Below are 15,477 nucleotides of genomic sequence, written 5' to 3'. Positions count from 1 at the left end.
TCCTTTATTTTAATACTAAATGACAAGTACAGTAACCAACACTATCACTGTACTTCATATATATGTGACTGACATGTTTCTATCTATCTAATCTATGTGTGATGCTCTATCTTTCTGTTCTAAATTGTCGGGTACCGCTGCTGAATTGCCGGCCGGCTTTTTTAAAGAGACAGTGCATGAAAACACTATTATTTTTTTAAATAAATCCTTTACACTAAATGACAAGTACAGTAAGCAACACTATCACTGTACTTATTATATATGTGACTGACATGTTTCTATCTATCTAATCTATGTGTGAAGCTCTATTCTTTCTGTTCTAAATTGTCGGGTACAGATGCTGAATTGCCGGCCGGCTTTTTTAAAGAGACGGTGCATGAAAACACTAATATTTTTTTTAATAAATCCTTTACACTAAATGACAAGTGCAGTAACCAACACTGTCACTGTGCTTCTTATATGTGTGACTGACATGTTTCTATCTATCTAATCTATGTGTGATGCTCTATTCCTTCTTGTCTAAATTGTCGGGTACCGGTGTATGTCGCTGCTGAATTTGCCGGCCGGCTTTTTTAAAGAGAGTGTCTTCTGAGCAGTTTGTCAGCTTTTGGACACCTTTGCAGGTGTTTTCTATGTGTTCTATGTGTTTTTGTTTGCCTGCCATTGGTTTTAACGGTGTTCGACGGTGTTCTAAGGTGTTCGACGAACAGTTCGACGAACAGTTCCTCGAACATCCCGGTGTTCGATGAACCGAACCGAACCCGAACACTACGGGGGTGGCTCAACACTAGTGGTGATATCTGAGATGGAGGCTGAACATGAGGAGGAGGAGGAGGAGGAGGAGGATGCGCAGGAGCTGTACACTGTGGGGGCAACTCTGACTGACATAGGGCCCGCAATCCTCGGTGTGGGGAGGATGTGTTCCGTCCCAAGGTCCGACTAGGTCCCGGCTTCCACTATGTTTACCCAGTGTGCCGTCAGAGAGATGTACCGTCCCTGGCCACAAGCACTTGTCCACGTGTCCGTTGTCAGGTGGACTCTCCCAGTAACTGCATTGTTGAGGGCACGGCAGATGCTTTGGGACACGTGCTTGTGTAGTGCGGGGATGGCACACCGGGCAAAATAGTGTCGGCAGGGGACCGAGTACCGAGGGACGGCCACCGCCATAAGATTGCGGAAGGATTCCGTCTCCACCAGCCTAAAAGGCAGCATTTCCAATGCAAGCAGTCGTGAAATGTGCGAATTTAGGACTGTGGCCTGTGGGGCATTAGCTGCGAATTTCCGCTTTCGTTCAAAGGTCTGGGATATGGACAATTGAACGCTGCGGTGGGACGTGGACGTGGACGTTGATGCTGTTTCTTGAGAAACTGCCATAACAAGTGAAGACTAGTGTTGAGCCACCCCCGTAGTGTTCGAGTTCGGTTCGGTTCGTCGAACACCCGTGTGTTCGCCAAACTGTTCGTCGAACTGTTCGTCGAACACCTTCGAACACCGTTAAAACCAATGGCAGGCAAACAAAAACACATAGAAACACATAGAAAACACCTTCAAAGGTGTCCAAAAGCTGACAAACTGCTCAGAAGACATAACTAACACATGGAAAAATGACAAGTACATATAGTCATGCGAAAATAAAAGAGGTGGAGGAGTAAAAGGAGGGGGAGACACAGATATAGGCATGTCATGCCCTTCTAAAATCCAAAAAGTGAGAAGCCGACACGGCCAGTCCGTTCCTGCCCGTGCCACCTCCGTGTCGACGGGTTTGTGCCAGAGCCGCGGTGGACCCTGACGGCCAGCCCCCCTCTCCTAATACTGGTGCCTGTCCGCTGGTGGGTCGAGCCCCCCGCGGTGGGGGGGGAGTAACATCTGCAGAGGAAAGACCATCTTCCAGCCAAACTAACATGTCGACTTCTTTTCGTGGACAATGTGATACGATCCCTTTGTTACGGACACGCCCATCGCTACAAATTCCAGATGAGGCACAAAAACAGCAGGTGCTTCAGCGGATATCAAGTGCTCCTTCAAGTGGGCTCTCCTCCACCTCAACTTCAACATCACAAATACTCCAGTCCTCAGAGGTGTCACCCCAATCGCACTTGCTTCCTCACAGCTCCCAAGTCTCCAGCTGCCCGTCTGAGTATGGGGTAACACAGATGGTTGAGTCTGCACAGCTGTTTACTCATACTATAGCCTGGGAAACGGAGGTCTGCTCCAGAGCTTCTGTTAATCCAGACGAGGAAATGATCTGCACTGATGCCCAGAATCTTTATAAGTCGGATCCAGGACCAGATGAAGAAGGTTCTGAGCATAATGTAGACCCTCGTTCCCAAACTGTAACTCCTGTTGGTGGAGACAATGATGAAGACGATGATGAGACTCAAATACCTGATTGGAGCGACAACTTGATTTTTCGGTCAGGGCAGGAAGAGGTTGGCTTTGAGGACGACGGGTGTGATAACACACAGGGTGATGATGACAAGGTTGGAGATCCCACTTACTGTCAACCCACAGTCAGCCAGTCGATGAGGTCACCCTTGCCTTTGCCTGGCCTTTGGGATGTCGCGGTGGTCGGCTCCCTGGCCCGTACCCTGGGGTCACTCTTTAAAAGGGTGGATAATTGTTAATTTTATAAGAGTTTGTGACACCACCTGTGGTATCTGGTGAGAAGCACCAGCGCTGCAGCAGTCCACTGAGGCCCGTGATAAGGCAGCTCGATGGTATAGCTCCCCACAGGTGGAGCTAGGTCTCAGGGCAGCGTATGCAGGGGGAATGCAGGACAGGCGAGACCCAGCTGGGTCAGAGCAAGAACGGAAACGGACACGGTAGTCACTTCAGTACCTTTTACTGGAGGAAATTCAGGCACATCCTGGAGCACTGTAGGGTGAAGGGTGCATATCAGGATCCTCCCCAATGAGCGGGTGTAGGGCCTCCTGTTTCTTGCCTCTGCGCAGTAAGTTTCTGACCTGCCTGGAGCTAGGCCTAACTTTGTCTCTGTCCTGCGCTGGCTGACCTTGTGGTAGGGCCTTCTCTTGAAGTTCACGCTCCCAGTATGCGGGGCCTAAGCGTCTCCTGGCTCTGTTACGTATCAGCACCTTAGCGATCCTGGGACTTGTAGTTCTCCAGGGATTCCGGTTATGCCTTACTGGGTCATAGAGATCCCGGTAAGCTCGGATCCGGTGTCCGGTAAATGCTTCGGGGTGAGCTGGTTAAGCTCCTCTGCCCCTTATGTACTAACTCGCCACTCGCCTTCGGCCTACTCGGGCCCTCAATAGGCTATACACACTAACGGCAGCTTGCCGCGCTTCACCGATCTTATGACGCCGGCACACCTTAAGCTCTATCTGGGCTCCCTGAATCTAGCTAGCAGGAGCCTCGTGCTCCACTGCTGAACTATTAACTGAGTTCTCTAGACTAGACTGAGCTCCACTGCAGACTGACCTCTCTTAGGCTTCTCTACTGCAGGAACTCTTCAGAGGAACTGAACTGCCTAGCTCCACCTTCCCTATTTATATCCCTAACGGGCTCCCTCTGCTGGTCTGAGGTGGAAGGTGGAGATGTGTGAATGTTTATGGGGGCCTCTTGTGGAGGATTCCATCAATACACTCTTCTAGGATCTGTGATACCAAGCGCAGCGGGGCGTCACAGATGCTATTGACGACGAGGTTAGGTTGCGCCTTCCTGGACAGAGACGGAGTACTGGAAGCACGTCAACAACTGCATCCTCAACCACAACTCCGCCTCTGACCACAAGTCGTAGTGGCTCTTCAGGTCGCATGGGCTCTAAGCCTTGCATAGCCTGGGCATTTATTCAGATCGATAAGGATGACCCAACTCGTGTTATCTGTAATATTTGTCACCAAAAGCTAAGTAGAGGCCAAAAAATCCATAGTTTGAGTACTTCATGCATGTACCGTCACATGGATATGAAGCATAAGTTGCAGTGGGAAGCTCACTGTGCTACAATGCGGCCTAGCAGGCTGGGCCAACCACCGTCTGCCCCGTCTTGTGCATCCGCGGCCTCTTCATCCTCTGTGACTGGGGGGACAGCAGTCACACATGTTTTTGGACGCAGACCTGCCACCTCTTTACCTGCAACAGCCAGTGTGATTGGCAGGTCGTCAGTTCATTGGGAAGTGGAAACACCTGCTGGTGTTGAGAGCTCTCTGACATCGAGAGCACCACCTTTGGATCAAGGCAGCCTAACATGTCCGCCTGCATCTTCCTCACAGACCGGCAGTTTGCCAGGGACACCCTACTCAACCCCGTCAAAGCACAACAGCCAGCCCTCGGTCCCTCAGATGTGGACAAGTAAAAGACCATTTCCTCCTAGCCATGAGAAAGCTAAGAGGTTGAATTTCACCATCTGCAAGCTGTTGGCTACAGAAATGCTGCCTTTCCGCCTGGAGGACACAGTGGATTTTTGAGACCTTATGTCCGTCGCAGTGCCCCAGTACCAGATGCCCAGTCGGCACTACTTCTCAAAGAAAGGTGTGCCTGCGCTCCACCAGCATGTCGCACACAACATCACCGCTTCTTTGAGAAACTCTGTGTGTGACAGGGTGCATTTCACCACAGACACTTGGACGAGTAGGCATGGACAGGGGCGTTACATGTCGCTGACAGGGCACTGGGTAACTATGGTGACAGCAGGACAAGGGGCTGCTGTCCAAGTCTTGCCGTCCCCGCGAGTTGTACGTCAATCCTCTTTATCTAGAAGTTCCTCCACTGCTTCTGCCTCCTCAACCTCCTCTCGGTCCTCCACCTGCACCCAAAGCCTGTCTGGTAATGCCACCTGCTTTCTAACTGCGCACCTCCTTACTATGCTGGCAGCAGGGCTCAACGGCATCAGTGTTTACTTTGAAATGTCTGGGAAATGTGAGTCACACAGCTGAGGACTTGTGGTCAGCTCTGGAGACCCAGTTTCATGAATGGTTGTCTCCACTGGACCTGCAACCAGGGAAGGCCGTGTGCGACAATGCTGCAAACCTGGGTGCGGCCCTTCGCCGGGGCAATGTTACACACGTGCCTTGTATGGCTCACGTGTTGAACCTGGTTGTCCATAAATTTTTAGCCCACTATCCCGGACTAGATGGCCTTCTGCAGAGGGCACGGTCGCTGTGTGCTCACTTCCGCCGTTCGCATCCCACAGCTCAACGACTTACATCTCTACAGAAGTCGTTGGGCCTGCCAGTTCACCGGCTGAAATGCGATGTGCCGACACGGTGGAATTCAACTCTGCACATGTTGCAGCGACTGTGGCAGCACCGACAAGCCCTGGTGCAATAGTTTCTGACATATAGCCTGGGCCAATGAGATCCAGAGGTGGGGCAAATCACACAGCAGGAGTGGTCTCAGATCAGGGACCTATGAAGTTGACGCGCCCCCTGGGCCGTGGGGTACCCGGAGCCGGGCCGGTAGACGCTGGGGGTTGTAGTCACTGTGGCGGTGACCCGGTCCGTGACCCAGGGCGGTCAATCCAACGGTAATTTGTATATATGGATTTTATAATGTCCGACTACGCCACCTGTGGAGTGCGGCCAAAGGGGCCGCCGCTGCGGAACAGTACTCTGAAGCTGGTGGTTTTGCTGCAATGGTATTATTACTCACCACAGGAAGAGTGTAGCTTCAGGGCAGTGTGGGTGGATGATGGTGGTTGTAGTGCAGGGAGTCAGTAATGAACACAGAGTCCGTGTGATGCAGTCCCAAGATCTTTACTCACAGTTGTTGCAGTCCAGATTACAGGTACCAGAGCTATCTCACCCGTCGTGCTGTGCGTACTCAGTGAGGGGCTCAGTCCACCCCCAGATAGCTCCGGAGTACTTAGCAGGACCCCCTTCTGTGTGTCCTTTCTCTGGCCTTCTCCCTGCACCTCACACCCAGTGACACTTCTATCCGGTATCCTCGGGCCTTGGCGGGCGACTTGTGTTCTGTCCCCTGGGTCCTATGTGGCTACCTTCTTAGTGAGACTGGTGTGGACTTTTGCCTGCAGTACATGAAATGCTGCAGCCTCCGGTTTCTAGTTGAGCCTTGCTGTTTCTCCTCTAGTTGAGGGACCGGTTCCCCTTATCTGGCCTGACCCCTCTACCTCCTGGTAGCAGCGGGAGTACAGGTGGCCTTCTGCACGGCCCGTAGCCCTAGGGTCCCTTCGGTTCCTGGAGCCTTCCTGCTCCCACTCCTCTCTTCTCTCCTTCAGTCCTGGGCCTCCCAGGCTAGGCCCGCCTCCGGAGCAGAGCTCATGCCGAGCCTCTGCTCCTGTCACTTTTCCTCCTCTGACTGGCTTGCTCTTTCTAAGATGGCTTCCTATTTATACTCTCCCTGTCATGTGCTCCCCTAAGCTGCTCCCCTAAGCACCCACTACATAGGATCCTCCCACCAGCTAGGGACCTGGGACTGTGCTCTCCCTTAGGAGCAATCTCGCCCTAACCCCACTGCGGGTATGTGTTGGATGCAGGTGTTAGGGTCCCGAGCCATACGCCTTCCTTACCTGAGGGTGAGATACCACACCTCTGGGTGAGATGCAGTAACTCTGTGGTGACTGCACCCTCAGGGGCGCCACACACCTTTCTGCACAGTTTTGAAATGGCGACGAAGATGTTTAGTGCTGACGACGATGCCATTATCAGCATAACTATTCCGGTGATTTACATGCTGGAGCACACATTAAACAGAATTCAGAGTCAGGTGGTCGGACAAGAGGAGGTGGAGGAAGTAGAGGAGGAGTCGTATGCGGAAGGGATAACATCTCCAAGGTCCAGACGGTTGGCAGCACCAAGGAGGCAGGCATGGGAGGGTGGGGGAGAGGGATTAAACAGGGCGCATGGTAGCAGCCAAACTGTTGAGGAAGGTGCAGGAGCCGAGGAAGAAGTGGAGGATGAACTGGCGATGGGCATGGAAGACTCAGATGAGGGAGACCTTGATCACATTTCTGTTGTGCGAGGTTGGGGGGAGAGGGCTGAGGAAAGAAGCATGATTCTTACCTCGCTACCAACACAACAAGGACTTGGTCCTCCTGGATGCGCAAGACACATGAGTGCCTTCTTGCTGCACTACCTGCAACATGACCCTCAGATTGCAGAATTCGAAGTAATCTCGACTACTGGGTTGCCACACTCTTAGATCCCCGGTACAAAAGTAAATTTGCCGAAATAATTCCTGCCATAAAAAGGGATTGACGCATGCAGGAGTATCTGCAGACGCTGTTGCAGAATCTTACATGTGCTTTTCCACAAAACACCAGTGATGCACGAAGTGAATCTCACAGTTCTAACTTGCCAACCATGGGACTGTCGAGTCTTCATCACTCAAACCGTAACAGTAACACAGTATCTGCTGGTAACAGCAATTTTGTGAAATCGTTTCACCACTTTTTTAGACCATCCTTTGCAAGGCCACAGGAGACAAGAAGTCTGACACATAGTCAATGCCTAGAGAGGATGGTGCAGGAGTATCTCCAAGTGAACATCGAAGCCATGACTGTGTCACTGGACCCTTGCTCATTTTGGTATTCCAATCTGGAAAAATGGCCGGAGCTCGCCACTCACGCCTTGGAGATCTTGTCATGCCCTGCAGCCAGTGTTCTCTCTGAACGTGTGTTCAGCGCTGCTGATGGTGTGCTGACAGATAAGCGCACGCGGCTGTCCACTGAGAATGTAGACAGACTCACGTTCATAAAGATGAACAAATCATGGATTCGCAAGGACTTTTCTAATCCTGTGTTATCCTTGGGAGGCTAAAAGCTTGAGGATTTGGTAATATCACCTCACCAACCGTTTTAAGCAACTGTGGGGCAATTGATGCCACTTAACCCTAGAACGCATGACCATAAAAATCTACACTTTCATATACCTGGGGCCTTTTAGGCCCGTGTGCAAATAACATTGAATAAGTCAAACTCAAATGACAAACAACTATATACATGAAGAATACCTAGAGTTTCAAAATTCTAACTAAAGTAATCTTGCAGAAAATAGAAAACAATTAACAGGGCGGGACTGCGAGGCCCCAGGTATGCGTTCTAGGGTTAAGTGGTGTCTGTGCCACAATTTTGGGAAAAAATGGAAACTCTTTTTGGAGTCCCCTTGCTGTGTCTTACGTGACGTTGGCATCGTCAATTCCAGGTGGGTTGGGTCGCTCCCCCCCCCCTTTTAACTGTAAGAAACTACATACACTATGGCTTGGGGTAACACAGATGATTGAGATGATTGAGTCTGAAGAGCTGTTTACTCAGAAGTCTGCTCCAAATCTTCAGTGTCTGCTAGTCAGCGTAGAATTTTTAACTGCATCTAGCCTAGGCAATACTTTGGGCGTAGTAGCCCAGCTGCGAAGCAAGCTGCACCGCCTGTGTATCTAATAAGAATTTTTAAATGCATCTAGCCTAGGCAGACTGTGGGGACTCCCAACCAAACCCAGACGCTCAGCCCCCCTACCGCCCCCCTTTCCTTGACAATACAATAATGTAACTCTTACAACTGGATGGGTGAGGATCGGTCACAGCTTTATTAACTCTTTATACTCATTCCATTAGAAAGACATTTTATTTCTAAAATAATTCAGCTTGTTGCAGCATGCCCTGGGTCTCCACTCCGGCAACTTGGCCAACAAGTGTAACTCTCCAACATGTCCTTTCTATTTCCAGGCCACGGAGGATCCTGCGTACTCGTATGCAGGACTCTGACCCCCACCCATCACTCTTAACGCTTGTTCCACTCCGTCCTGGAGTCCTGACAGGAATATGTCCAGTCCAATATCCATTAAGTGAACACCGTCGGGCCGTATGAGGCCTGCTTTATCTCCTTCCAGTTGTCGGTGTCGTACCACTACACCGCCTCTGTCTCTTCTAAATTTTGCCATCCGAATATTTATTACCCGCCTTGTCCGTTCGATGGCCGTGATGTCTCGCGCACCTTGCCATACCGCTATCGGCACAATCTCTGACCATACTATAGCTAGTTTTGTGAAAAATTCTCTGAAGCGCTCAGTGTCTAGTTTCATTATTGCCATTAGTTATGCGCTCTTGTGATGACCTAGGTTGTTTCCCCCGGCCTGTATAACTAAGATGACCAGACATCTTGCCTCTCTCCCTACCTTGATTACCTCCATTAGTACCTGTGGCCATAGCAGGCCTCTAATACCTCTCCAGTTGAAACATGTGTTATGAAACTCTAATTTCCTCCCGCCTGGGCGAACTTTCGCCCTTTAATCTGCCCAATATATATACGAGTGGCCTATCACCCACACTGTTGGCTTAGCGTCACCTGTAAAAGAAACAAACCACGTTAGGATAACAAGTCCGGTCTTATGTATCTTGCCAAACACGTGGATCACCATCTCTCTATCCTCTGAACTTCCGTTTCTGACAGTCCTGCTCTTGCTGCTTCTGTGGCCGCGTCTATGCGGAATGAGTGTGTCCCGTAATCTTTGGGGTGGTTCCCTGCCGATGTTATGCATTTATTAAATATAGCTTGGAACTGGTATCTTGATAATGGCGTCCCATCAATGTGTGATAGGAACAAATTACTTTGTGATCTGATGGTTAGATATGGTTTTACTATTGTTACCCGACTCAGTGTACCGCTTGTGGGTTGTAGAAGTACCCAAGTGCCCCTGCCCGCTGGAACCATTTTCGATTTGTGTATGCGTAGACGTATTGCATTATTGCCTATGACTACGTCCTGGTGTAATAAGCCTCCACTGGTGCTAATTTTGGATTGAGGGACTAATTCGCTTATGCATAGCGCCCCGAAGAAGGCGATCACAAATGCAGTAGACAGTAGTGTTGCTTCAAATTGTGAGTGTCATGTTAATGGTGTTAGGGATATGATGTGAGAAATCAGTTTTAGTGACACGGGACGGGACGTCTACACTCCTGACTTGGCTGACCCCTTTTCCACCCTTTTATGGATTGTCTGATGATGAATCTTTGTCACATCTCCCCAATTCAGTAGTTGGAAGTGAAATGCTACTCCGGTCAGACACCGCTGCGCTGACGCCCCTGATATGCCCCTCATCATTAGCTGGTGGAGAAATTCTATGGTGACTTGTGATCTGGCTTGTTCACATTGGTCAACCCGTCTGCCTGCTACTAGTCGTGTCCACTCTTCCCATGCCTTACCGTATGCTTGCCACGTCGACGGGGCAACTGACGCTCTGATTAATGGCATCAACTATTCGCCACTAGATCCCATAGGGAAGGTGGGCAACTGTTGTCCCGATGGGTGGGCCTTGTGGAAGAGCTCTGTGAAAATCTGCCAATTGAATTGTTATAAAGCGTTAGCAGCAGCTTTAAACCCCTCAGCATAGTGGCTAGCGCGGACCCATACATTGTGTTTTAGGCACAGGAATGCTAGCCTGGGTAGTAGGCCTAGCACTGGGAGAGACGATGATGCCATCTTATTAATGCAGTGCGCTAAGCTGGTGTTTTTTGTTATGAAGCGTATATTTTTGTAAGCCAGGAGCGCGCCCCATATTTCTATTGCTACCACTATTGGGAAGAAAAATTATTTTCAGGGCTAGATGCAGCGAAAAATTATTATTAATTGAAAAGCTGGTGGAGCTTGGTATAGATGGCCTAACACAATGAGACCCACACACTGCTAGAAGGCCAAATATTTTTTCAGAGTTAGATGCAGAAAAAAATTATATTCAGTTTGCAACCTGATGGAGGTCAGTATAGATGGATTAATAGAACAAGTCCCACACACTGCTAGAAGGCCAAATATTTTTTCAGAGGTAGGTGCAGACAAAAAATTATTTTGAATTTGCAACCTGATGGAGGTCAGTATAGATGACTAATAGAACAAGTCCCACACACTGCTAGAAGGCCAAATATTTTTTCAGTGCTAGATGCAGAAAAAAATTATATTCAGTTTGCAACCTTATGGAGGTCAGTATAGATGGACTAATAGAACAAATCCCACACACAGCTAGAAGCCCAAATATTTTTTCAGAGGTAGATGCAGAAAAAAATTATATTCAGTTTGCAACCTGATGGAGGTCTGTATAGATGGATTAATAGAACAAGTCCCACACACAGCTAGAAGCCCAATATTTTTTCAGAGGTAGATGCAGAAAAAAATATATTCAGTTTGCAACCTGATGGAGGTCTGTATAGATGGATTAATAGAACAAGTCCCACACACAGCTAGAAGCCCAATATTTTTTCAGAGGTAGATGCAGAAAAAAATATATTCAGTTTGCAACCTGATGGAGGTCAGTATAGATGGACTAATAGAACAAGTCCCACATACTGCTAGAAGGCCAAACATTTTTTCAGAGCTAGATGCAGAAAAATATTATATTCAATTTGCAACCTGATGGAGGTCAGTATAGATGGACTGATAGAACAAGTCCCACACACAGCTAGAAGGCCAAATATTTTTTCAGAGGTAGATGCAGAAAAAAATTATATTCAGTTTGCAACCTGATGGAGGTCAGTATAGATGGACTAATAGAACAAGTCCCACACACTGCTAGAAGGCCAAACATTTTTTCAGAGCTAGATGCAGAAAAAAATTATATTCAATTTGCAACCTGATGGAGGTCAGTATAGATGGACTAATAGAACAAGTCCCACACACAGCTAGAAGGCCAAATATTTTTTCAGAGGTAGATGCAGAAAAAAATTATATTCAGTTTGCAACCTTATGGAGGTCACTATAGATGGACTAATAGAACAAGTCCCACACACAGCTAGAAGCCCAAATATTTTTTCAGAGGTAGATGCAGAAAAAAATTATATTCAGTTTGCAACCTGATGGAGGTCAGTATAGATGGACTAATAGAACAAGTCCCACACACTGCTAGAAGGCCAAACATTTTTTCAGAGCTAGATGCAGAAAAATATTATATTCAATTTGCAACCTGATGGAGGTCAGTATAGATGGATTAATAGAACAAGTCCCACACACAGCTAGAAGCCCAATATTTTTTCAGAGGTAGATGCAGAAAAAAATATATTCAGTTTGCAACCTGATGGAGGTCTGTATAGATGGATTAATAGAACAAGTCCCACACACAGCTAGAAGCCCAATATTTTTTCAGAGGTAGATGCAGAAAAAAATATATTCAGTTTGCAACCTGATGGAGGTCAGTATAGATGGACTAATAGAGCAAGTCCCAGAACACTGCTAGAAGGCCAAACATTTTTTCAGAGCTAGATGCAGAAAAATATTATATTCAATTTGCAACCTGATGGAGGTCAGTATAGATGGACTAATAGAACAAGTCCCACACACAGCTAGAAGGCCAAATATTTTTTCAGAGGTAGATGCAGAAAAAAATTATATTCAGTTTGCAACCTTATGGAGGTCAGTATAGATGGACTAATAGAACAAGTCCCACATACAGCTAGAAGCCCAAATATTTTTTCAGAGGTAGATGCAGAAAAAAATTATATTCAGTTTGCAACCTGATGGAGGTCAGTATAGATGGACTAATAGAACAAGTCCCACACACAGCTAGAAGGCCAAATATTTTTTCAGAGGTAGATGCAGAAAAAAATTATATTCAGTTTGCAACCTTATGGAGGTCAGTATAGATGGACTAATAGAACAAGTCCCACATACAGCTAGAAGCCCAAATATTTTTTCAGAGGTAGATGCAGAAAAAAATTATATTCAGTTTGCAACCTGATGGAGGTCAGTATAGATGGACTAATAGAACAAGTCCCACACACTGCTAGAAGGCCAAACATTTTTTCAGAGCTAGATGCAGAAAAAAATTATATTCAGTTTGCAACCTTATGGAGGTCAGTATAGATGGACTAATAGAACAAGTCCCACACACAGCTAGAAGCCCAAATATTTTTTCAGAGGTAGATGCAGAAAAAAATTATATTCAGTTTGCAACCTGATGGAGGTCAGTATAGATGGACTAATAGAACAAGTCCCACACACTGCTAGAAGGCCAAACATTTTTTCAGAGCTAGATGCAGAAAAATATTATATTCAATTTGCAACCTGATGGAGGTCAGTATAGATGGACTAATAGAACAAGTCCCACACACAGCTAGAAGGCCAAATATTTTTTCAGAGGTAGATGCAGAAAAAAATTATATTCAGTTTGAAACCTTATGGAGGTCAGTATAGATGGACTAATAGAACAAGTCCCACACACAGCTAGAAGCCCAAATATTTTTTCAGAGGTAGATGCAGAAAAAAATTATATTCAGTTTGCAACCTGATGGAGGTCTGTATAGATGGATTAATAGAACAAGTCCCACACAGAGCTAGAAGCCCAATATTTTTTCAGAGGTAGATGCAGAAAAAAATATATTCAGTTTGCAACCTGATGGAGGTCTGTATAGATGGATTAATAGAACAATTCCCACACACAGCTAGAAGCCCAATATTTTTTCAGAGGTAGATGCAGAAAAAAATATATTCAGTTTGCAACCTGATGGAGGTCTGTATAGATGGATTAATAGAACAAGTCCCACACACAGCTAGAAGCCCAATATTTTTTCAGAGGTAGATGCAGAAAAAAATATATTCAGTTTGCAACCTGATGGAGGTCTGTATAGATGGATTAATAGAACAAGTCCCACACACTGCTAGAAGCCGAATATTTTTTCAGAGGTAGATGCAGAAAAATATATATTCAGTTTGCAACCTGATGGAGGTCTGTATAGATGGATTAATAGAACAAGTCCCACACACAGCTAGAAGCCCAATATTTTTTCAGAGGTAGATGCAGAAAAAAATATATTCAGTTTGCAACCTGATGGAGGTCTGTATAGATGGATTAATAGAACAAGTCCCACACACAGCTAGAAGCCCAATATTTTTTCAGAGCTAGATGCAGAAAAAAATTATATTCAATTTGCAACCTGATGGAGGTCAGTATAGATGGACTAATAGAATGATGCTATGCCCAAAAGATTTTACTTCACTAGGTGCAGTAAAAAAATTGGTATTCTATACACAGGTGGTATATCTTGCAACACAGATAGGCTACTCCACTGACTAACACACTCTGCAATAGGCCAAAAAGGATTAGCTTTGCTAGATTCAGCCAAATGCTGTGAAAAAAACTTGCACAGCACTGGCACAGACCTGCCTGGCAAAAACTGATAGGAACTGATGTAACCTAGTCCTGAAAAGGACTCCAATTACAATTAGTCTTTACTCCCACAACCTATCTATTTAAGAGCACAGACCTGCCTGATAAAAGTCGTAGGAAATGCTGTAACCTAGTCCTTAAAAGGACTGCAATCACAACTATTCCCTACTCCCAAGCTATCTGTAGATTTGTGCGAAAATTGGCTTGAAATTAACAAGGTATAGCGCACACAGCAACAGCGGTGCCGTCTAACACGCAGCTGCAGCAGTGAGAAAATGGTGGCGACGGGGAAAATGGCTTGGTCTTATAGGGCAAGGACATGTGACATACACTGCCAATGACACATGCCCTTGCTTGTGTGAAAAAAAGCACTTCGCTCCGTGTGTGCGCTGCTGATAGGCTGACAGATTGCACCTCCCCACTGCAAATGCGGGAAAGAGAAAAAAAATGGAGATCTTCATTGTTCCTGCAGAGATCCATCCCCTGCCCCTCCCCCCACCCCGCTGTACACTCAAACTGCGTATTAACATTAATTTTCATCATTACTGAGCAAAAATCCAGTTATGATTTTGGTGCACGAACAGTTATCGAACATAACCTCGAACAGCCGAATTTTTCTCAAATTGTTCGTGTTCGCCGAACGGCTCGAACACCGCCCAAAACAGCTCGAATTTGAGATTGGTGAACAGTTCGAGTAGAACAACGCTCATCTCTAGTGAAGACTGAGAGGAGGGGGCATCTTTATATGCAGTATGGACAGGGGATTGCCTTGCACACACAACAGGGGGTTCTATTGCACGCACAACAGTGGAAGAAGCAGTGGTGACACCCGCTGACACTGGTCGTGGACCCTGGGTTTCGCCCCACAAAGTCGGGTGCTTTGCTGCCATGTGCCTGATCATGCTGGTGGTGGTCAGGCTGGTAGTTTTGTCACCCCTGCTGATGCTGGCATGGCAGGTGGAACATATGGCCTTTTTGGGGTTATCAGCAGAGTCTTTAAAAAAATTCCAGACTCTGGAAGACCTACCGCTTGTACTGGCAACGTCCCTCGTGTTGGTGTTACGGGGAACGGTTGCCTGCCTTCTGTCTGCGGCCACCACACTGCTTCTTCCTGCCTGTTGGGGTACTCTGCCTCCCTCCCCCTGTGTGCTGCTGGCCTCACTCTGCATGTCCTCCTTCCACGTTGGGTCAGTTACTAGATCATCCACCACCTCCTCATCTTCCACTTGCGCACCACGATCCTCCTCCTCACTTCCTGGCAATTGTGTCTCGTCATCGTCCACCTCTTGTGACAGATTGCCAACGTTGACTTCCTGTGGCCGTGGCTGTTCAAATATTTGGGCATCGCAACATGGGATCTCCTCTTCCACCACTTCAAGCGTATCAGGCGAGGGGCCCAAATATGGAAATGGACCAGTG

Source organism: Phyllobates terribilis, unplaced genomic scaffold (assembly GCF_046119375.1).
Source record: "Phyllobates terribilis strain yellow unplaced genomic scaffold, ASM4611937v1 Scaffold_213__1_contigs__length_3403324, whole genome shotgun sequence".
Classification (NCBI taxonomy): domain Eukaryota; kingdom Metazoa; phylum Chordata; class Amphibia; order Anura; family Dendrobatidae; genus Phyllobates; species Phyllobates terribilis.
Note: the sequence above shows the minus strand (reverse complement) of the source record.